Source organism: Phallusia mammillata, chromosome 4, assembly GCF_965637545.1.
Source record: "Phallusia mammillata chromosome 4, kaPhaMamm4.hap1.1, whole genome shotgun sequence".
In the NCBI taxonomy this organism is placed as follows: domain Eukaryota; kingdom Metazoa; phylum Chordata; class Ascidiacea; order Phlebobranchia; family Ascidiidae; genus Phallusia; species Phallusia mammillata.
This window is the reverse complement of record NC_137255.1, coordinates 7,616,669-7,637,858: the sequence shown is the minus strand read 5'-3', so window position 1 is coordinate 7,637,858 and position 21,190 is coordinate 7,616,669. Positions and strand designations below refer to the sequence as shown.

General features: G+C 40.9%; 26 non-coding genes across 26 annotated transcripts; 16 read left to right on the top strand and 10 right to left on the bottom strand.

Moving 5' to 3' along the window:
* Positions 1–257: 257 nt before the first annotated feature.
* On the bottom strand, positions 258–339 carry Trnal-uag (transfer RNA leucine (anticodon UAG)). The gene has a single exon. It is a non-coding gene; the product is annotated as a tRNA-Leu (tRNA).
* A 2,198-nt stretch (positions 340–2,537) lies between these two features.
* On the top strand, positions 2,538–2,610 carry Trnam-cau (transfer RNA methionine (anticodon CAU)). Its single transcript has one exon. It is a non-coding gene; the product is annotated as a tRNA-Met (tRNA).
* An 82-nt stretch (positions 2,611–2,692) lies between these two features.
* Trnal-uag (transfer RNA leucine (anticodon UAG)) lies at positions 2,693–2,774 on the bottom strand. Its single transcript has one exon. It is a non-coding gene; the product is annotated as a tRNA-Leu (tRNA).
* A 404-nt stretch (positions 2,775–3,178) lies between these two features.
* Positions 3,179–3,260, bottom strand: Trnal-uag (transfer RNA leucine (anticodon UAG)). The gene has a single exon. It is a non-coding gene; the product is annotated as a tRNA-Leu (tRNA).
* Positions 3,261–3,664: 404 nt separating this feature from the next.
* On the bottom strand, positions 3,665–3,746 carry Trnal-uag (transfer RNA leucine (anticodon UAG)). Its single transcript has one exon. It is a non-coding gene; the product is annotated as a tRNA-Leu (tRNA).
* An 893-nt stretch (positions 3,747–4,639) lies between these two features.
* On the bottom strand, positions 4,640–4,721 carry Trnal-uag (transfer RNA leucine (anticodon UAG)). Its single transcript has one exon. It is a non-coding gene; the product is annotated as a tRNA-Leu (tRNA).
* Positions 4,722–5,125: 404 nt separating this feature from the next.
* Trnal-uag (transfer RNA leucine (anticodon UAG)) lies at positions 5,126–5,207 on the bottom strand. Its single transcript has one exon. It is a non-coding gene; the product is annotated as a tRNA-Leu (tRNA).
* Positions 5,208–5,945: 738 nt separating this feature from the next.
* On the top strand, positions 5,946–6,018 carry Trnam-cau (transfer RNA methionine (anticodon CAU)). The gene has a single exon. It is a non-coding gene; the product is annotated as a tRNA-Met (tRNA).
* Positions 6,019–6,919: 901 nt separating this feature from the next.
* Trnam-cau (transfer RNA methionine (anticodon CAU)) lies at positions 6,920–6,992 on the top strand. The gene has a single exon. It is a non-coding gene; the product is annotated as a tRNA-Met (tRNA).
* Positions 6,993–7,405: 413 nt separating this feature from the next.
* Trnam-cau (transfer RNA methionine (anticodon CAU)) lies at positions 7,406–7,478 on the top strand. The gene has a single exon. It is a non-coding gene; the product is annotated as a tRNA-Met (tRNA).
* A 413-nt stretch (positions 7,479–7,891) lies between these two features.
* Trnam-cau (transfer RNA methionine (anticodon CAU)) lies at positions 7,892–7,964 on the top strand. Its single transcript has one exon. It is a non-coding gene; the product is annotated as a tRNA-Met (tRNA).
* Positions 7,965–8,533: 569 nt separating this feature from the next.
* Trnal-aag (transfer RNA leucine (anticodon AAG)) lies at positions 8,534–8,615 on the bottom strand. Its single transcript has one exon. It is a non-coding gene; the product is annotated as a tRNA-Leu (tRNA).
* Positions 8,616–9,833: 1,218 nt separating this feature from the next.
* On the top strand, positions 9,834–9,906 carry Trnam-cau (transfer RNA methionine (anticodon CAU)). The gene has a single exon. It is a non-coding gene; the product is annotated as a tRNA-Met (tRNA).
* Positions 9,907–10,321: 415 nt separating this feature from the next.
* On the top strand, positions 10,322–10,394 carry Trnam-cau (transfer RNA methionine (anticodon CAU)). Its single transcript has one exon. It is a non-coding gene; the product is annotated as a tRNA-Met (tRNA).
* An 82-nt stretch (positions 10,395–10,476) lies between these two features.
* On the bottom strand, positions 10,477–10,558 carry Trnal-aag (transfer RNA leucine (anticodon AAG)). Its single transcript has one exon. It is a non-coding gene; the product is annotated as a tRNA-Leu (tRNA).
* A 248-nt stretch (positions 10,559–10,806) lies between these two features.
* Trnam-cau (transfer RNA methionine (anticodon CAU)) lies at positions 10,807–10,879 on the top strand. The gene has a single exon. It is a non-coding gene; the product is annotated as a tRNA-Met (tRNA).
* A 1,874-nt stretch (positions 10,880–12,753) lies between these two features.
* On the top strand, positions 12,754–12,826 carry Trnam-cau (transfer RNA methionine (anticodon CAU)). Its single transcript has one exon. It is a non-coding gene; the product is annotated as a tRNA-Met (tRNA).
* Positions 12,827–13,239: 413 nt separating this feature from the next.
* Positions 13,240–13,312, top strand: Trnam-cau (transfer RNA methionine (anticodon CAU)). Its single transcript has one exon. It is a non-coding gene; the product is annotated as a tRNA-Met (tRNA).
* A 569-nt stretch (positions 13,313–13,881) lies between these two features.
* On the bottom strand, positions 13,882–13,963 carry Trnal-aag (transfer RNA leucine (anticodon AAG)). Its single transcript has one exon. It is a non-coding gene; the product is annotated as a tRNA-Leu (tRNA).
* Positions 13,964–15,181: 1,218 nt separating this feature from the next.
* Trnam-cau (transfer RNA methionine (anticodon CAU)) lies at positions 15,182–15,254 on the top strand. The gene has a single exon. It is a non-coding gene; the product is annotated as a tRNA-Met (tRNA).
* A 1,382-nt stretch (positions 15,255–16,636) lies between these two features.
* Trnam-cau (transfer RNA methionine (anticodon CAU)) lies at positions 16,637–16,709 on the top strand. Its single transcript has one exon. It is a non-coding gene; the product is annotated as a tRNA-Met (tRNA).
* Positions 16,710–18,091: 1,382 nt separating this feature from the next.
* On the top strand, positions 18,092–18,164 carry Trnam-cau (transfer RNA methionine (anticodon CAU)). Its single transcript has one exon. It is a non-coding gene; the product is annotated as a tRNA-Met (tRNA).
* A 415-nt stretch (positions 18,165–18,579) lies between these two features.
* On the top strand, positions 18,580–18,652 carry Trnam-cau (transfer RNA methionine (anticodon CAU)). The gene has a single exon. It is a non-coding gene; the product is annotated as a tRNA-Met (tRNA).
* Positions 18,653–19,219: 567 nt separating this feature from the next.
* On the bottom strand, positions 19,220–19,301 carry Trnal-uag (transfer RNA leucine (anticodon UAG)). The gene has a single exon. It is a non-coding gene; the product is annotated as a tRNA-Leu (tRNA).
* A 249-nt stretch (positions 19,302–19,550) lies between these two features.
* Positions 19,551–19,623, top strand: Trnam-cau (transfer RNA methionine (anticodon CAU)). Its single transcript has one exon. It is a non-coding gene; the product is annotated as a tRNA-Met (tRNA).
* A 1,387-nt stretch (positions 19,624–21,010) lies between these two features.
* On the top strand, positions 21,011–21,083 carry Trnam-cau (transfer RNA methionine (anticodon CAU)). The gene has a single exon. It is a non-coding gene; the product is annotated as a tRNA-Met (tRNA).
* Positions 21,084–21,190: the final 107 nt, after the last annotated feature.

Genomic DNA, 21,190 nt, shown 5'->3' with positions numbered 1-21,190 from the left:
CAAGTTTGTATCCAAACAAATTGGCATTGTCTGCATTCGCACATTATTTGTCGAAATACATATATTTTAGTTACAAGGATGCAAATTTGCATGAGGTCATCAAGCCTCGATGGCGCAGTAGGCAGCGCGTGAGTCTCATAATCTCAAGGTCGTGAGATCGATATCACTCGGGGCAAACTTTTGGTACAATATTTTATTTTCCGTCTGCATGAGACAGAGAAAAAATTATGCATGGAGTTTTGACAGGTGCAAAGAAATGGCAGCGGTGGGATTCGAACCCACGCCATCGAAATGACTGGTGCCTAAAACCAGCGCCTTAGACCACTCGGCCACGCAACCACAAGAGAGCAATGTTTTGCTAAGTTAATGTGATCTGATGCAACAGAGATGGCAAATAACGATGTGGTAGAGGGTTTGCAACCAAGGTTTAGACAAATTTGACACCGATTAAGAAATAAACACATACCACATGTTGTTGATCAACTCAAGTTTGTATCCAAACAAATTGGCATTGTCTGCATTCGCACATTATTTGTCGAAATACATATATTTTAGTCACAATGATGCAAATTTGCATGAGGTCATCAAGCCTCGATGGCGCAGTAGGCAGCCCTTGAGTCTCATAATCTCAAGGTCGTGAGTTCGATCCTGACTCGAGGCAAACTTTTGAAACAATATTTTATTTTCCGTCTGCATGATACAGAGAAAAAAATTATCCATGAAGTTTTGACAGGTGCAAAGAAATGGCAGCGGTGGGATTCGAACCCACGCCATCGAAATGACTGGTGCCTAAAACCAGCGACTTAGACCACTCGGTCACGCTACCATATGTGAATGATGGTTTGTTAAGTTAATGTGACCTGATGCAACAGAGATGGCAAATAACGATGTAGTAGAGAGTTTGCAACCAAAGTTTAGACAAATTTGACCCCGATTAAGAAATAAACACATACCATATGTTGTTGATCAACTCAAGTTTGTATCCAAACAAATTGGCATTGTCTGCATTCGCACATTATTTGTCGAAATACATATATTTTAGTTACAAGGATGCAAATTTTCATGAGGTCATCAAGCTTCGATGGCGCAGTAGGCAGCGCGAGAGTCTCATAATCTCAAGGTCGTGAGTTCGATCCTCACTCGGGGCAAACTTTTGGTACAATATTTTATTTGCCAACTGCATGACACAGAGAAAAAATTACACATGGAGTTTTGACAGGTGCAATGAAATGGCAGCGTTGGGATTCGAACCCACGCCATCGAAATGACTGGTGCCTTAAACCAGCGACTTAGACCACTCGGTCACGCTACCACATGTGAATGATGGTTTGTTAAGTTAATGTGATGTGATGCAACAGAGATGGCAAATAACGATGTGGTAGAGGGTTTGCAACCAAAGTTTAGACAAATTTGACCCCGATTAAGAAATATACACATACCATATGGTTTGTTGATCAACTCAAATTTGTATCCAAACAAATTGGCATTGTCTGCATTCCCACATTATTTATCGAAATACATATATTTTAGTTACAAGGATGCAAATTTGCATGAGGTCATCAAGCCTCGATGGCGCAGTAGGCACCGCGTGAGTCTCATAATCTCAAGGTCGTGAGTTCGATCCTCACTCGAGGCAAACTTTTGGTACAATATTTTATTTTCCATCTGCATGAAACAGAGAAAAAATTACACATGGAGTTTTGACAGGTGCAAAGAAATGGCAGCGGTGGGATTCGAACCCACGCCATCGAAATGACTGGTGCCTAAAACCAGCGCCTTAGACCAGTGGTTCCCAACCTTTTTTTAACGCGACCCAAATACATACCAAAATTTTGTTTAGTGGTTTCTCGCGACCCATGGCCATGCTATTTTAATTGTATTTTGTCTGTTAATTATAGGAAAGCTTTTTGAAAATTACTACGCCAGTTTAGCAAATAAATAACCTTATAACGAGCAAACACTGTTGTTTTTTACGACCAAACATTTCCATTTAGCCCGAACTTGGAGCTGAATGGAAGCAATATTAGCCAGACAACGCTCAACTGTGAGCTAACACATCACTTTATAACGTCACAAACAGTTTTAACCATTATCACCACAAGTTGAAGTTGTTATTGGGCCACAATTTAAAACCCGTGGAAAAATAAAAACAACGCTCCGCGACGTCAAAAAGTAGATGCTCTAATTGTCACTTAAACAAGCGACCCAATTGGATGTTCAGGCGACCCAACTTTGGGTCGCGACCCATAGGTTGGGAAACACTGCCTTAGACCGCTCGGCCACGCTACCACATGAGAACAGTGTTTGGTAAGTTAATGTGATCTGATGCAACAGAGATGGCAAATAACGATGTGGTAGAGGGTTTGCAACCAAAGTTTAGACAAAATTGACCCCGAAGAAGAAATAAACACATACCATATGTTGTTGATGAACTCAAGTTTGTATCCAAACAAATTGGCATTGTCTGCATTCCCACATTATTTTTCGAAATACATATACTTTAGTCACAATGATGCAAATTTGCATGAGTACATCAAGCCTCGATGGCGCAGTAGGCAGCGCGTGAGTCTCATAATCTCAAGGTTGTGAGTTCGATCCTCACTCGAGGCAAACTTTTGGTACAATATTTTATTTTCCGTCTGCATGAGACAGAGAAAAAAATATGCATGGAGTTTTGACAGGTGCAAAGAAATGGCAGCGGTGGGATTCGAACCCACGCCATCGAAATGACTGGTGCCTAAAACCAGCGCCTTAGACCACTCGGCCACGCTACCATATGTGAATGATGGTTTGTTAAGTTAATGTGATCTGATGCAACAGAGATGGCAAATAACGATGTAGTAGAGGGTTTGCAACCAAGGTTTAGACAAATTTGATCCCGATTAAGAAATAAACACATACCACATGTTGTTGATCAACTCAAGTTTGTATCCAAACAAATTGGCATTGTCTGCATTCGCACATTATTTGTCGAAATACATATATTTTAGTTACAAGGATGCAAATTTACATTAGGTCATCAAGCCTCGATGGCGCAGTAGGCAGCGCGTGAGTCTCATAATCTCAAGGTCGTGAGTTCGATCCTCACTCGGAACAAACTTTTGATACAATATTTTATTTTCCGTCTGCATGAGACAGAGAAAAAATTATCCATGGAGTTTTGACAGGTGCAAAGATATGGCAGCGGTGGGATTCGAACCCACGCCATCGAAATGACTGGTGCCTAAAACCAGCGCCTTAGACCACTCGGTCACGCTACCATATGTGAATGATGGTTTGTTAAGTTAATGTGATCTGATGCAACAGAGATGGCAAATAACGATGTGGTAGAGGGTTTGCAACCAAAGTTTAGACAAAATTGACCCCGATTAAGAAATAAACACATACCATATGTTGTTGATGAACTCAAGTTTGTATCCAAACAAATTGGCATTGTCTGCATTCGCACATTATTTGTCGAAATACATATATTTTAGTTACAAGGATGCAAATTTTCATGAGGTCATCAAGCCTCGATGGCGCAGTAGGCAGCGCGTGAGTCTCATAATCTCAAGGTCGTGAGATCGATATCACTCGGGGCAAACTTTTGATACAATATTTTATTTTCCGTCTGCATGAGACAGAGAAAAAATTATACATGGAGTTTTTGACAGGTGCAAAGAAATGGCAGCGGTGGGATTCGAACCCACGCCATCGAAATGACTGGTGCCTAAAACCAGCGCCTTAGACCACTCGGCCACGCTACCACAAGAGAGCAATGTTTTGCTAAGTTAATGTGATCTGATGCAACAGAGATGGCAAATAACGATGTGGTAGAGGGTTTGCAACCAAGGTTTAGACAAATTTGACACCGATTAAGAAATAAACACATACCACATGTTGTTGATCAACTCAAGTTTGTATCCAAACAAATTGGCATTGTCTGCATTCGCACATTATTTGTCGAAATACATATATTTTAGTCACAATGATGCAAATTTGCATGAGGTCATCAAGCCTCGATGGCGCAGTAGGCAGCGCGTGAGTCTCATAATCTCAAGGTCGTGAGTTCGATCCTGACTCGGGGCAAACTTTTGGAACAATATTTTATTTTCCAAGTGCATGAGACAGAGAAAAAATTATACATGGAGTATTTGACAGGTGCAAAGAACTGGCAGCGGTGGGATTCGAACCCACGCCATCGAAATGACTGGTGCCTTAAACCAGCGACTTAGACCACTCGGTCACGCTACCATATGTGAATGATGGTTTGTTAAGTTAATGTGACCTGATGCAACAGAGATGGCAAATAACGATGTAGTAGAGAGTTTGCAACCAAAGTTTAGACAAATTTGACCCCGATTAAGAAATAAACACATACCATATGGTTTGTTGATCAACTCAAATTTGTATCCAAACAAATTGGCATTGTCTGCATTCCCACATTATTTATCGAAATACATATATTTTAGTTACAAGGATGCAAATTTGCATGAGGTCATCAAGCCTCGATGGCGCAGTAGGCAGCGCGTGAGTCTCATAATCTCAAGGTCGTGAGTTCGATCCTCACTCGGAACAAACTTTTGATACAATATTTTATTTTCCGTCTGCATGAGACAGAGAAAAAATTATCCATGGAGTTTTGACAGGTGCAAAGATATGGCAGCGGTGGGATTCGAACCCACGCCATCGAAATGACTGGTGCCTAAAACCAGCGCCTTAGACCACTCGGTCACGCTACCATATGTGAATGATGGTTTGTTAAGTTAATGTGATCTGATGCAACAGAGATGGCAAATAACGATGTGGTAGAGGGTTTGCAACCAAAGTTTAGACAAAATTGACCCCGATTAAGAAATAAACACATACCATATGTTGTTGATGAACTCAAGTTTGTATCCAAACAAATTGGCATTGTCTGCATTCGCACATTATTTGTCGAAATACATATATTTTAGTTACAAGGATGCAAATTTTCATGAGGTCATCAAGCCTCGATGGCGCAGTAGGCAGCGCGTGAGTCTCATAATCTCAAGGTCGTGAGATCGATATCACTCGGGGCAAACTTTTGATACAATATTTTATTTTCCGTCTGCATGAGACAGAGAAAAAATTATACATGGAGTTTTTGACAGGTGCAAAGAAATGGCAGCGGTGGGATTCGAACCCACGCCATCGAAATGACTGGTGCCTAAAACCAGCGCCTTAGACCACTCGGCCACGCTACCACAAGAGAGCAATGTTTTGCTAAGTTAATGTGATCTGATGCAACAGAGATGGCAAATAACGATGTGGTAGAGGGTTTGCAACCAAGGTTTAGACAAATTTGACACCGATTAAGAAATAAACACATACCACATGTTGTTGATCAACTCAAGTTTGTATCCAAACAAATTGGCATTGTCTGCATTCGCACATTATTTGTCGAAATACATATATTTTAGTCACAATGATGCAAATTTGCATGAGGTCATCAAGCCTCGATGGCGCAGTAGGCAGCGCGTGAGTCTCATAATCTCAAGGTCGTGAGTTCGATCCTGACTCGGGGCAAACTTTTGGAACAATATTTTATTTTCCAAGTGCATGAGACAGAGAAAAAATTATACATGGAGTATTTGACAGGTGCAAAGAACTGGCAGCGGTGGGATTCGAACCCACGCCATCGAAATGACTGGTGCCTTAAACCAGCGACTTAGACCACTCGGTCACGCTACCATATGTGAATGATGGTTTGTTAAGTTAATGTGACCTGATGCAACAGAGATGGCAAATAACGATGTAGTAGAGAGTTTGCAACCAAAGTTTAGACAAATTTGACCCCGATTAAGAAATAAACACATACCATATGGTTTGTTGATCAACTCAAATTTGTATCCAAACAAATTGGCATTGTCTGCATTCCCACATTATTTATCGAAATACATATATTTTAGTTACAAGGATGCAAATTTGCATGAGGTCATCAAGCCTCGATGGCGCAGTAGGCAGCGCGTGAGTCTCATAATCTCAAGGTCGTGAGTTCGATCCTCACTCGAGGCAAACTTTTGGTACAATATTTTATTTTCCATCTGCATGAAACAGAGAAAAAATTACACATGGAGTTTTGACAGGTGCAAAGAAATGTCAGCGGTGGGATTCGAACCCACGCCATCGAAATGACTGGTGCCTAAAACCAGCGCCTTAGACCAGTGGTTCCCAACCTTTTTTTAACGCGACCCAAATACATACCAAAATTTTGTTTAGTGGTTTCTCGCGACCCATGGCCATGCTATTTTAATTGTATTTTGTCTGTTAATTATAGGAAAGCTTTTTGAAAATTACTACGCCAGTTTAGCAAATAAATAACCTTATAACGAGCAAACACTGTTGTTTTTTACGACCAAACATTTCCATTTAGCCCGAACTTGGAGCTGAATGGAAGCAATATTAGCCAGACAACGCTCAACTCTGAGCTAACACATCACTTTATGACGTCACAAACAGTTTTAACCAATATCACCACAAGTTGAAGTTGTTATTGGGCCACAATTTAAAACCCGTGGAAAAATAAAAACAACGCTCCGCGACGTCAAAAAGTAGATGCTCTAATTGTCACTTAAACAAGCGACCCAATTGGATGTTCAGGCGACCCAACTTTGGGTCGCGACCCATAGGTTGGGAAACACTGCCTTAGACCGCTCGGCCACGCTACCACATGAGAACAGTGTTTGCTAAGTTAATGTGATCTGATGCAACAGAGATGGCAAATAACGATGTGGTAGAGGGTTTGCAACCAAAGTTTAGACAAAATTGACCCCGAAGAAGAAATAAACACATACCATATGTTGTTGATGAACTCAAGTTTGTATCCAAACAAATTGGCATTGTCTGCATTCCCACACTATTTTTCGAAATACACATACTTTAGTCACAATGATGCAAATTTGCATGAGTACATCAAGCCTCGATGGCGCAGTAGGCAGCGCGTGAGTCTCATAATCTCAAGGTTGTGAGTTCGATCCTCACTCGAGGCAAACTTTTGGTACAATATTTTATTTTCCGTCTGCATGAGACAGAGAAAAAAATATGCATGGAGTTTTGACAGGTGCAAAGAAATGGCAGCGGTGGGATTCGAACCCACGCCATCGAAATGACTGGTGCCTAAAACCAGCGACTTAGACCACTCGGCCAGGCTACCACATGAGAACAGTGCTTTGCTAAGTTAATGTGATCTGATGCAACAGAGATGGCAAATAACGATGTGGTAGAGGGTTTGCAACCAAGGTTTAGACAAATTTGATCCCGATTAAGAAATAAACACATACCACATGTTGTTGATCAACTCAAGTTTGTATCCAAACAAATTGGCATTGTCTGCATTCGCACATTATTTGTCGAAATACATATATTTTAGTTACAAGGATGCAAATTTGCATGAGTACATCAAGCCTCGATGGCGCAGTAGGCAGCGCGTGAGTCTCATAATCTCAAGGTCGTGAGTTCGATCCTCACTCGGGGCAAACTTTTGATACAATATTTTATTTTCCAACTGCATGACAAAGAGAAAAAATTATACATGGAGTTTTGACAGGTGCAAAGAAATGGCAGCGGTGGGATTCGAACCCACGCCATCGAAATGACTGGTGCCTTTAACCAGCGCCCTAGACCACTCGGCCACGCTACCACATGTGAATGATGGTTTGTTAAGTTAATGTGATCAGATGCAACAGAGATGGCAAATAACGATGTAGTAGAGAGTTTGCAACCAAAGTTTAGAACAAATTTGACCCGATTAAGAAATATACACATACCATATGTTGTTGATGAACTCAAGTTTGTATCCAAACCAATTGGCATTGTCTGCATTCGCACATTATTTGTCGAAATACATATATTTTAGTTACAAGGATGCAAATTTACATGAGGTCATCAAGCCTCGATGGCGCAGTAGGCAGCGCGTGAGTCTCATAATCTCAAGGTCGTGAGTTCGATCCTCACTCGGGGCAAACTTTTGATACAATATTTTATTTTCCAACTGCATGACAAAGAGAAAAAATTATCCATGTAGTTTTGACAGGTGCAAAGAAATGGCAGCGGTGGGATTCGAACCCACGCCATCGAAATGACTGGTGCCTTTAACCAGCGACTTAGACCACTCGGTCACGCTACCATATGTGAACGATGGTTTGTTAAGTTAATGTGATCTGATGCAACAGAGATGGCAAATAACGATGTAGTAGAGAGTTTGCAACCAACGTTTAGACAAATTTGACCCCGATTAAGAAATAAACGCATACCATATGTTGTTGATCAACTCAAGTTTGTATCCAAACAAATGGGCATTGTCTGCATTCGCACATTATTTGTCGAAATGCATATATTTTGGTTACAAGGATGCAAATTTGCATGAGGTCATCAAGCTTCGATGGCGCACTAGGCAGCGCGTGAGTCTCATAATCTCAAGGTCGTGAGTTCGATCCTGACTCGGGGCAAACTTTTGGTACAATATTTTATTTTCCAAGTGCATGAGACAGAGAAAAAATTTTACATGGAGTATTTGACAGGTGCAAAGAAATGGCAGCGGTGGGATTCGAACCCACGCCATCGAAATGACTGGTGCCTTAAACCAGCGCCTTAGACCACTCGGCCACGCTACCACATGTGAATGATGGTTTATTAAGTTAATGTGATCTGATGCAACAGAGATGGCAAATAACGATGTGGTAGAGGGTTTGCAACCAAAGTTTAGACAAATTTGACCCCGATCAAGAAATAAACACATACCATATAGTTTGTTGATCAACTCAAATTTGTATCCAAACAAATTGGCATTGTCTGCATTCCCACATTATTTTCCGAAATACATATATTTTAGTTACAAGGATGCAAATTTGCATGAGGTCATCAAGCCTCGATGGCGCAGTAGGCAGCGCGTGAGTCTCATAATCTCAAGGTCGTGAGTTCGATCCTTACTCGGCGCAAACTTTTGGTACAATATTTTATTTTCCGTCTGCAGAGAAAAAATTATACATGGAGTTTTGACAGGTGCAAAGAAATGGCAGCGGTGGGATTCGAACCCACGCCATCGAAATGACTGGTGCCTAAAACCAGCGCTTTAGACCAGTGGTTCCCAACCTTTTTTTAACGCGACCCAAATACATACCAAAATATTGTTTAGTGGTTTCTCGCGACCCATGGCCATGCTATTTTATTTGTATTTTGTCTGTTGATTATAGGAAAGCTTTTTGAAAATTACTACGCCAGTTTAGCAAATAAATAACCGGATAACGAGCAAACACTGTTGTTTTTTACGACCAAACATTTCCATTTAGCCCGAACTTGGAGCTGAATGGAAGCAATATTAGCCAGACAACGCTCAACTGTGAGCTAACACATCACTTTATGACGTCACAAACAGTTTTAACCATTATCACCACAAGTTGAAGTTGTTATTGGGCCACAATTTAAAACCCGTGGAATAATAAAAACAACGCTCCGCGACGTCAAAAAGTAGATGCTCTAATTGTCACTAAAACAAGCGAACAAATAGGATGTTCAGGCGACCCAACTTTAGGTCGCGACCCATAGGTTGGGAAACACTGCCTTAGACCGCTCGGCCACGCTACCACATGAGAAGAGTGTTTTGCTAAGTTAATGTGATCTGATGCAACAGAGATGGCAAATAAGGATGTGGTAGACAGTTTGCAACCAAAGTTTAGACAAAATTGACCCCGAAGAAGTAAACACATACCATATAGTTTGTTGATGAACTCAAGTTTGTATCCAAACAAATTGGCATTGTCTGCATTCGCACATTATTTTTCGAAATACATATATTTTAGTTACAAGGATGCAAGTTTGCATGAGGTCATCAAGCCTCGATGGCGTAGTAGGCAGCGCGTGAGTCTCATAATCTCAAGGTCGTGAGTTCGATCCTCACTCGGGGCAAACTTTTGGTACAATATTTTATTTTCAGTCTGCATGAGACAGAGAAAAAATTATACATGGAGTTTTAACAGGTGCAAAGAAATGGTAGCGGTGGGATTCGAACCCACGTCATCGAAATGACTGGTGCCTAAAACCAACGCATTAGACCAGTCGGCCACGCTACCACATGTGAATGATGGTTTGTTAAGTTAATGTGATCTGATGCAACAGAGATGGCAAATAACGATGTGGTAGAGGGTTTGCAACCAAAGTTTAGACAAATTTGACCCCGACTACGAAATAAACACATACCATATAGTTTGTTGATCAACTCAAGTTTGTATCCAAACAAATTGGCATTGTCTGCATTCCCACATTATTTGTCGAAATACATATATTTTAGTTACAAGGATGCAAATTTGCATGAGGTCATCAAGCCTCGATGGCGCAGTAGGCAGCGCGTGAGTCTCATAATCTCAAGGTCGTGAGTTCGATCCTCACTCGGGGCAAACTTTTGGTACAATATTTTATTTTCCAACTGCATGACACTAAGAAAAAATTATACATGGAGTTTAGACAGGTGCAAAGAAATGGCAGCGGTGGGATTCGAACCCACGCCATCGAAATGACTGGTGCCTTAAACCAGCGCCTTAGACCACTCGGCCACGCTACCACATGTGAATGATGGTTTGTTAAGTTAATGTGATCTGATGCAACAGAGATGGCAAATAACGATGTAGCAGAGGGTTTGCAACCAAAGTTTAGACAAAATTGACCCCGATTAAGAAATAAACACATACCATATGTTGTTGATCAACTCAAGTTTGTATCCAAACAAATTGGCATTGTCTGCATTCCCACATTATTTTCGAAATACATATATTTTAGTTACAAGGATGCAAATTTGCATGAGTACATCAAGCCTCGATGGCGCAGTAGGTAGCGCGTGAGTCTCATAATCTCAAGGTCGTGAGTTCGATCCTCACTCGAGGCAAACTTTTGGTACAATATATTATTTTCCGTCTGCATGAGACAGAGAAAAAAATATACATGGAGTTTAGACAGATGCAAAGAAATGGCAGCGGTGGGATTCGAACCCACGCCATCGAAATGACTGGTGCCTTAAACCAGCGACTTTGACCACTCGGACACGCTACCACACGAGAACAGTGTTTTGCTAATTTAATGTGATCTGATGCAACAGAGATGGCAAATAACGATGTAGTAGAGGGTTTGCAACCAAAGTTTAGACAAAATTTACCCCGATTAAGAAATAAACACATACCATATGTTGTTGATGAACTCAAGTTTGTATCCAAACAAATTGGCATTGTCTGCATTCCCACATTATTTGTCGAAATACATATATTTTAGTTACAAGGATGCAAATTTGCATGAGGTCATCAAGCTTCGATGGCGCAGTAGGCATCGCGTGAGTCTCATCATCTCAAGGTCGTGAGTTCGATCCTCACTCGAGGCAAACTTTTGGTACAATATTTTATTTTCCATCTGCATGAGACAGATAAACAATTATACATGGAGTTTTGACAGGTGCAAATCAATGGCAGCGGTGGGATTCGAACCCACGCCATCGAAATGACTGGTGCCTAAAACCAGCGCCTTAGACCAGTGGTTCCCAACCTTTATTTAACGCGACCCAAATACATACCAAAATTTTGTTTAGTGGTTTCTCGCGACCCATGGCCATGCTATTTTAATTGTATTTTGTCTGTTAATTATAGGAACGGTTTTTTAAAATTACTACGCCAGTTTAGCAAATAAATAACCTTATAACGAGCAAACACTGTTGTTTTTTACGACCAAACATTTCCATTTAGCCCGAACTTGGAGCTGAATGGAAGCAATATTAGCCAGACAACGCTCAACTGTGAGCTAACACATCACTTTATGACGTCACAAACAGTTTTAACCATGATCACCACAAGTTGAAGTTGTTATTGGGCCACAATTTAAAACCCGTGGAATAATAAAAACAACGCTCCGCGACGTCAAAAAGTAGATGCTCTAATTGTCACTAAAACAAGCGACCCAACAGGATGTTCAGGCCACCCAACTTTGGGTCGCGACCCATAGGTTGGGAAACACTGCCTTAGACCACTCGGCCACGCTACCAAATGAGAACAGTGTTTTGCTAAGTTAATGGGATCTGATGCAACAGAGATGGCAAATAACGATGTGGTAGAGGGTTTGCAACCAAAGTTTAGACAAAATTGACCCCGAAGAAGAAATAAACACATACCACATGTTGTTGATCAACTCAGGTTTGTATCCAAACAAATTGGCATTGTCTGCATTCCCACATTATTTTTCGAAATACATATATTTTAGTCACAATGATGCAAATTTGCATGAGTACATCAAGCCTCGATGGCGCAGTAGGCAGCGCGTGAGTCTCATAATCTCAAAGTCAAGAGTTCGTTCCTTACTCAAGCCAAATTTTGGTACAATATTTTATTTTCCAACTGCATGACACAGAAAATTATTTATACAAGGAGTTTTTGACAGGTGCAAAGAAATGGCAGCGGTGAGATTCGAACCCACGCCATCGAAATGACTGGTGCCTAAAACCAGCGACTTTGACCACTCGGCCAGGCTACCACATGAGAACAGTGCTTTGCTAAGTTAATGTGATCTGATGCAACAGAGATGGCAAATAACGATGTGGTAGAGGGTTTGCAACCAAGGTTTAGACAAATTTGATCCCGATTAAGAAATAAACACATACCACATGTTGTTGATCAACTCAAGTTTGTATCCAAACAAATTGGCATTGTCTGCATTCGCACATTATTTGTCGAAATATATATATGTTAGTTACAAGGATGCAAATTTGCATGAGTACATCAAGCCTCGATGGCGCAGTAGGCAGCGCGTGAGTCTCATAATCTCAAGGTCGTGAGTTCGATCCTCACTCGGGGCAAACTTTTGATACAATATTTTATTTTCCAACTGCATGACAAAGAGAAAAAATTATACATGGAGTTTTGACAGGTGCAAAGAAATGGCAGCGGTGGGATTCGAACCCACGCCATCGAAATGACTGGTGCCTTTAACCAGCGCCCTAGACCACTCGGCCACGCTACCACATGTGAATGATGGTTTGTTAAGTTAATGTGATCAGATGCAACAGAGATGGCAAATAACGATGTAGTAGAGAGTTTGCAACCAAAGTTTAGAACAAATTTGACCCGATTAAGAAATATACACATACCATATGTTGTTGATGAACTCAAGTTTGTATCCAAACCAATTGGCATTGTCTGCATTCGCACATTATTTGTCGAAATACATATATTTTAGTTACAAGGATGCAAATTTACATGAGGTCATCAAGCCTCGATGGCGCAGTAGGCAGCGCGTGAGTCTCATAATCTCAAGGTCGTGAGTTCGATCCTCACTCGGGGCAAACTTTTGATACAATATTTTATTTTCCAACTGCATGACAAAGAGAAAAAATTATACATGGAGTTTTGACAGGTGCAAAGAAATGGCAGCGGTGGGATTCGAACCCACGCCATCGAAATGACTGCTGCCTTTAACCAGCGACTTAGACCACTCGGTCACGCTACCATATGTGAATGATGGTTTGTTAAGTTAATGTGATCTGATGCAACAGAGATGGCAAATAACGATGTAGTAGAGAGTTTGCAACCAACGTTTAGACAAATTTGACCCCGATTAAGAAATAAACGCATACCATATGTTGTTGATCAACTCAAGTTTGTATCCAAACAAATTGGCATTGTCTGCATTCGCACATTATTTGTCGAAATGCATATATTTTAGTTACAAGGATGCAAATTTGCATGAGGTCATCAAGCTTCGATGGCGCACTAGGCAGCGCGTGAGTCTCATAATCTCAAGGTCGTGAGTTCGATCCTGACTCGGGGCAAACTTTTGGTACAATATTTTATTTTCCAAGTGCATGAGACAGAGAAAAAATTTTACATGGAGTATTTGACAGGTGCAAAGAAATGGCAGCGGTGGGATTCGAACCCACGCCATCGAAATGACTGGTGCCTTAAACCAGCGACTTAGACCACTCGGCCACGCTACCACATGTGAATGATGGTTTGTTAAGTTAATGTGATCTGATGCAACAGAGATGGCAAATAACGATGTGGTAGAGGGTTTGCAACCAAAGTTTAGACAAATTTGACCCCGATCAAGAAATAAACACATACCATATAGTTTGTTGATCAACTCAAATTTGTATCCAAACAAATTGGCATTGTCTGCATTCCCACATTATTTTCCGAAATACATATATTTTAGTTACAAGGATGCAAATTTGCATGAGGTCATCAAGCCTCGATGGCGCAGTAGGCAGCGCGTGAGTCTCATAATCTCAAGGTCGTGAGTTCGATCCTTACTCGGCGCAAACTTTTGGTACAATATTTTATTTTCCGTCTGCAGAGAAAAAATTATACATGGAGTTTTGACAGGTGCAAAGAAATGGCAGCGGTGGGATTCGAACCCACGCCATCGAAATGACTGGTGCCTAAAACCAGCGCTTTAGACCAGTGGTTCCCAACCTTTTTTTAACGCGACCCAAATACATACCAAAATATTGTTTAGTGGTTTCTCGCGACCCATGGCCATGCTATTTTATTTGTATTTTGTCTGTTGATTATAGGAAAGCTTTTTGAAAATTACTACGCCAGTTTAGCAAATAAATAACCGGATAACGAGCAAACACTGTTGTTTTTTACGACCAAACATTTCCATTTAGCCCGAACTTGGAGCTGAATGGAAGCAATATTAGCCAGACAACGCTCAACTGTGAGCTAACACATCACTTTATGACGTCACAAACAGTTTTAACCATTATCACCACAAGTTGAAGTTGTTATTGGGCCACAATTTAAAACCCGTGGAATAATAAAAACAACGCTCCGCGACGTCAAAAAGTAGATGCTCTAATTGTCACTAAAACAAGCGAACAAATAGGATGTTCAGGCGACCCAACTTTAGGTCGCGACCCATAGGTTGGGAAACACTGCCTTAGACCGCTCGGCCACGCTACCACATGAGAAGAGTGTTTTGCTAAGTTAATGTGATCTGATGCAACAGAGATGGCAAATAAGGATGTGGTAGACAGTTTGCAACCAAAGTTTAGACAAAATTGACCCCGAAGAAGTAAACACATACCATATAGTTTGTTGATGAACTCAAGTTTGTATCCAAACAAATTGGCATTGTCTGCATTCGCACATTATTTTTCGAAATACATATATTTTAGTTACAAGGATGCAAGTTTGCATGAGGTCATCAAGCCTCGATGGCGTAGTAGGCAGCGCGTGAGTCTCATAATCTCAAGGTCGTGAGTTCGATCCTCACTCGGGGCAAACTTTTGGTACAATATTTTATTTTCAGTCTGCATGAGACAGAGAAAAAATTATACATGGAGTTTTAACAGGTGCAAAGAAATGGTAGCGGTGGGATTCGAACCCACGTCATCGAAATGACTGGTGCCTAAAACCAACGCATTAGACCAGTCGGCCACGCTACCACATGTGAATGATGGTTTGTTAAGTTAATGTGATCTGATGCAACAGAGATGGCAAATAACGATGTGGTAGAGGGTTTGCAACCAAAGTTTAGACAAATTTGACCCCGATTACGAAATAAACACATACCATATAGTTTGTTGATCAACTCAAGTTTGTATCCAAACAAATTGGCATTGTCTGCATTCCCACATTATTTGTCGAAATACATATATTTTAGTTACAAGGATGCAAATTTGCATGAGGTCATCAAGCCTCGATGGCGCAGTAGGCAGCGCGTGAGTCTCATAATCTCAAGGTCGTGAGTTCGATCCTTACTCGGCGCAAACTTTTGGTACAATATTTTATTTTCCGTCTGCAGAGAAAAAATTATACATGGAGTTTTGACAGGTGCAAAGAAATGGCAGCGGTGGGATTCGAACCCACGCCATCGAAATGACTGGTGCCTAAAACCAGCGCTTTAGACCAGTGGTTCCCAACCTTTTTTTAACGCGACCCAAATACATACCAAAATATTGTTTAGTGGTTTCTCGCGACCCATGGCCATGCTATTTTATTTGTATTTTGTCTGTTGATTATAGGAAAGCTTTTTGAAAATTACTACGCCAGTTTAGCAAATAAATAACCGGATAACGAGCAAACACTGTTGTTTTTTACGACCAAACATTTCCATTTAGCCCGAACTTGGAGCTGAATGGAAGCAATATTAGCCAGACAACGCTCAACTGTGAGCTAACACATCACTTTATGACGTCACAAACAGTTTTAACCATTATCACCACAAGTTGAAGTTGTTATTGGGCCACAATTTAAAACCCGTGGAATAATAAAAACAACGCTCCGCGACGTCAAAAAGTAGATGCTCTAATTGTCACTAAAACAAGCGAACAAATAGGATGTTCAGGCGACCCAACTTTAGGTCGCGACCCATAGGTTGGGAAACACTGCCTTAGACCGCTCGGCCACGCTACCACATGAGAAGAGTGTTTTGCTAAGTTAATGTGATCTGATGCAACAGAGATGGCAAATAAGGATGTGGTAGACAGTTTGCAACCAAAGTTTAGACAAAATTGACCCCGAAGAAGTAAACACATACCATATAGTTTGTTGATGAACTCAAGTTTGTATCCAAACAAATTGGCATTGTCTGCATTCGCACATTATTTTTCGAAATACATATATTTTAGTTACAAGGATGCAAGTTTGCATGAGGTCATCAAGCCTCGATGGCGTAGTAGGCAGCGCGTGAGTCTCATAATCTCAAGGTCGTGAGTTCGATCCTCACTCGGGGCAAACTTTTGGTACAATATTTTATTTTCAGTCTGCATGAGACAGAGAAAAAATTATACATGGAGTTTTAACAGGTGCAAAGAAATGGTAGCGGTGGGATTCGAACCCACGTCATCGAAATGACTGGTGCCTAAAACCAACGCATTAGACCAGTCGGCCACGCTACCACATGTGAATGATGGTTTGTTAAGTTAATGTGATCTGATGCAACAGAGATGGCAAATAACGATGTGGTAGAGGGTTTGCAACCAAAGTTTAGACAAATTTGACCCCGATTACGAAATAAACACATACCATATAGTTTGTTGATCAACTCAAGTTTGTATCCAAACAAATTGGCATTGTCTGCATTCCCACATTATTTGTCGAAATACATATATTTTAGTTACAAGGATGCAAATTTGCATGAGGTCATCAAGCCTCGATGGCGCAGTAGGCAGCGCGTGAGTCTCATAATCTCAAGGTCGTGAGTTCGATCCTTACTCGGCGCAAACTTTTGGTACAATATTTTATTTTCCGTCTGCAGAGAAAAAATTATACATGGAGTTTTGACAGGTGCAAAGAAATGGCAGCGGTGGGATTCGAACCCACGCCATCGAAATGACTGGTGCCTAAAACCAGCGCTTTAGACCAGTGGTTCCCAACCTTTTTTTAACGCGACCCAAATACATACCAAAATATTGTTTAGTGGTTTCTCGCGACCCATGGCCATGCTATTTTATTTGTATTTTGTCTGTTGATTATAGGAAAGCTTTTTGAAAATTACTACGCCAGTTTAGCAAATAAATAACCGGATAACGAGCAAACACTGTTGTTTTTTACGACCAAACATTTCCATTTAGCCCGAACTTGGAGCTGAATGGAAGCAATATTAGCCAGACAACGCTCAACTGTGAGCTAACACATCACTTTATGACGTCACAAACAGTTTTAACCATTATCACCACAAGTTGAAGTTGTTATTGGGCCACAATTTAAAACCCGTGGAATAATAAAAACAACGCTCCGCGACGTCAAAAAGTAGATGCTCTAATTGTCACTAAAACAAGCGAACAAATAGGATGTTCAGGCGACCCAACTTTAGGTCGCGACCCATAGGTTGGGAAACACTGCCTTAGACCGCTCGGCCACGCTACCACATGAGAAGAGTGTTTTGCTAAGTTAATGTGATCTGATGCAACAGAGATGGCAAATAAGGATGTGGTAGACAGTTTGCAACCAAAGTTTAGACAAAATTGACCCCGAAGAAGTAAACACATACCATATAGTTTGTTGATGAACTCAAGTTTGTATCCAAACAAATTGGCATTGTCTGCATTCGCACATTATTTTTCGAAATACATATATTTTAGTTACAAGGATGCAAGTTTGCATGAGGTCATCAAGCCTCGATGGCGTAGTAGGCAGCGCGTGAGTCTCATAATCTCAAGGTCGTGAGTTCGATCCTCACTCGGGGCAAACTTTTGGTACAATATTTTATTTTCAGTCTGCATGAGACAGAGAAAAAATTATACATGGAGTTTTAACAGGTGCAAAGAAATGGTAGCGGTGGGATTCGAACCCACGTCATCGAAATGACTGGTGCCTAAAACCAACGCATTAGACCAGTCGGCCACGCTACCACATGTGAATGATGGTTTGTTAAGTTAATGTGATCTGATGCAACAGAGATGGCAAATAACGATGTGGTAGAGGGTTTGCAACCAAAGTTTAGACAAATTTGACCCCGATTACGAAATAAACACATACCATATAGTTTGTTGATCAACTCAAGTTTGTATCCAAACAAATTGGCATTGTCTGCATTCCCACATTATTTGTCGAAATACATATATTTTAGTTACAAGGATGCAAATTTGCATGAGGTCATCAAGCCTCGATGGCGCAGTAGGCAGCGCGTGAGTCTCATAATCTCAAGGTCGTGAGTTCGATCCTCACTCGGGGCAAACTTTTGGTACAATATTTTATTTTCCAACTGCATGACACTAAGAAAAAATTATACATGGAGTTTAGACAGGTGCAAAGAAATGGCAGCGGTGGGATTCGAACCCACGCCATCGAAATGACTGGTGCCTAAAACCAACGCATTAGACCAGTCGGCCACGCTACCACATGTGAATGATGGTTTGTTAAGTTAATGTGATCTGATGCAACAGAGATGGCAAACAACGATGTAGTAGAGGGTTTGCAACCAAAGTTTAGACAAAATTGACCCCGATTAAGAAATAAACACATACCATATGTTGTTGATCAACTCAAGTTTGTATCCAAACAAATTGGCATTGTCTGCATTCCCACATTATTTTCGTAATACATATATTTTAGTTACAAGGATGCAAATTTGCATGAGTACATCAAGCCTCGGTGGCGCAGTAGGTAGCGCGTGAGTCTCATAATCTCAAGGTCGTGAGTTCGATCCTCACTCCAGGCAAACTTTTGGTACAATATTTTATTTTCCGTCTGCATGAGACAGAGAAAAAAATATACATGGAGTTTAGACAGATGCAAAGAAATGGCAGCGGTGGGATTCGAACCCACGCCATCGAAATGACTGGTGCCTAAAACCAGCGCCTTAGACCACTCGGCCACGCTACCACATGTGAATGATGGTTTGTTAAGTTAATGTGATCTGGTGCAACAGAGATGGCAAATAACGATGTAGTAGAGGGTTTGCAACCAAAGTTTAGACAAAATTTACCCCGATTAAGAAATAAACACATACCATATGTTGTTGATGAACTCAAGTTTGTATCCAAACAAATTGGCATTGTCTGCATTCGCACAGTATTTGTCGAAATACATATATTTTAGTTACAAGGATGCAAATTTGCATGAGGTCATCAAGCTTCGATGGCGCAGTAGGCAGCGCGTGAGTCTCATAATCTCAAGGTCGTGAGTTCGATCCTCACTCGAGGCAAAGTTTTGGTACAATATTTTATTTTCCATCTGCATGAGACAGAGAAACAATTATACATGGAGTTTTGACAGGTGCAAAGAAATGGCACCGGTGGGATTCGAACCCACGCCATCGAAATGACTGGTGCCTAAAACCAGCGCCTTAGACCAGTGGTTCCCAACCTTTTTTTAACGCGACCCAAATACATTCCAAAATTTTGTTTAGTGGTTTCTCGCGACCCATGGCCATGCTATTTTAATTGTATTTTGTCTGTTAATTATAGGAACGGTTTTTGAAAATTACTACGCCAGTTTAGCAAATAAATAACCTTATAACGAGCAAACACTGTTGTTTTTTACGACCAAACATTTCCATTTAGCCCGAACTTGGAGCTGAATGGAAGCAATATTAGCCAGACAACGCTCAACTGTGAGCTAACACATCACTTTATGACGTCACAAACAGTTTTAACCATTATCACCACAAGTTGAAGTTGTTATTGGGCCACAATTTAAAACCCGTGGAATAATAAAAACAACGCTCCGCGACGTCAAAAAGTAGATGCTCTAATTGTCACAAAACAAGCGACCCAACAGGATGTTCAGGCCACCCAACTTTGGGTCGCGACCCATAGGTTGGGAAACACTGCCTTAGACCACTCGGCCACGCTACCAAATGAGAACAGTGTTTTGCTAAGTTAATGTGATCTGATGCAACAGACATGGCAAATAACGATGTGGTAGAGGGTTTGCAACCAAAGTTTAGACAAAATTGACCCCGAAGAAGAAATAAACACATACCATATGTTGTTGATCAACTCAGGTTTGTATCCAAACAAATTGGCATTGTCTGCATTCCCACATTATTTTTCGAAATACATATATTTTAGTCACAATGATGCAAATTTGCATGAGTACATCAAGCCTCGATGGCGCAGTAGGCAGCGCGTGAGTCTCATAATCTCAAAGTCATGAGTTCGTTCCTTACTCAAGCCAAATTTTGGTACAATATTTTATTTTCCAACTGCATGACACAGAAAATTATTTATACATGGAGTTTTTGACAGGTGCAAAGAAATGGCAGCGGTGAGATTCGAACCCACGCCATCGAAATGACTGGTGCCTAAAACCAGCGACTTTGACCACTCGGCCAGGCTACCACACGAGAACAGTGTTTTGCTAAGTTAATGTGATCTGATGCAACAAAGATGGAAAATAACGATGTGGTAGAGGGTTTGCAACCAAGGTTTAGACAAATTTTACCCCGATTAAGAAATAAACACATACCACATGTTGTTGATCAACTCAAGTTTGTATCCAAACAAATTGGCATTGTCTGCATTCGCACATTATTTTTCGAAATACATATATTTTAGTTACAAGGATGCAAATTTGCATGAGGTCATCAAGCCTCGATGGCGCAGTAGGCAGCGCGTGAGTCTCATAATCTCAAGGTCGTGAGTTCGATCCTCACTCGAGGCAAACTTTTGGTACAATATTTTATTTTCCGTCTGCATGAGACAGAGAAAAAATTATACATGGAGTTTTTGAAAGGTGCAAAGAAATGGAAGCGGTGGGATTCGAACCCA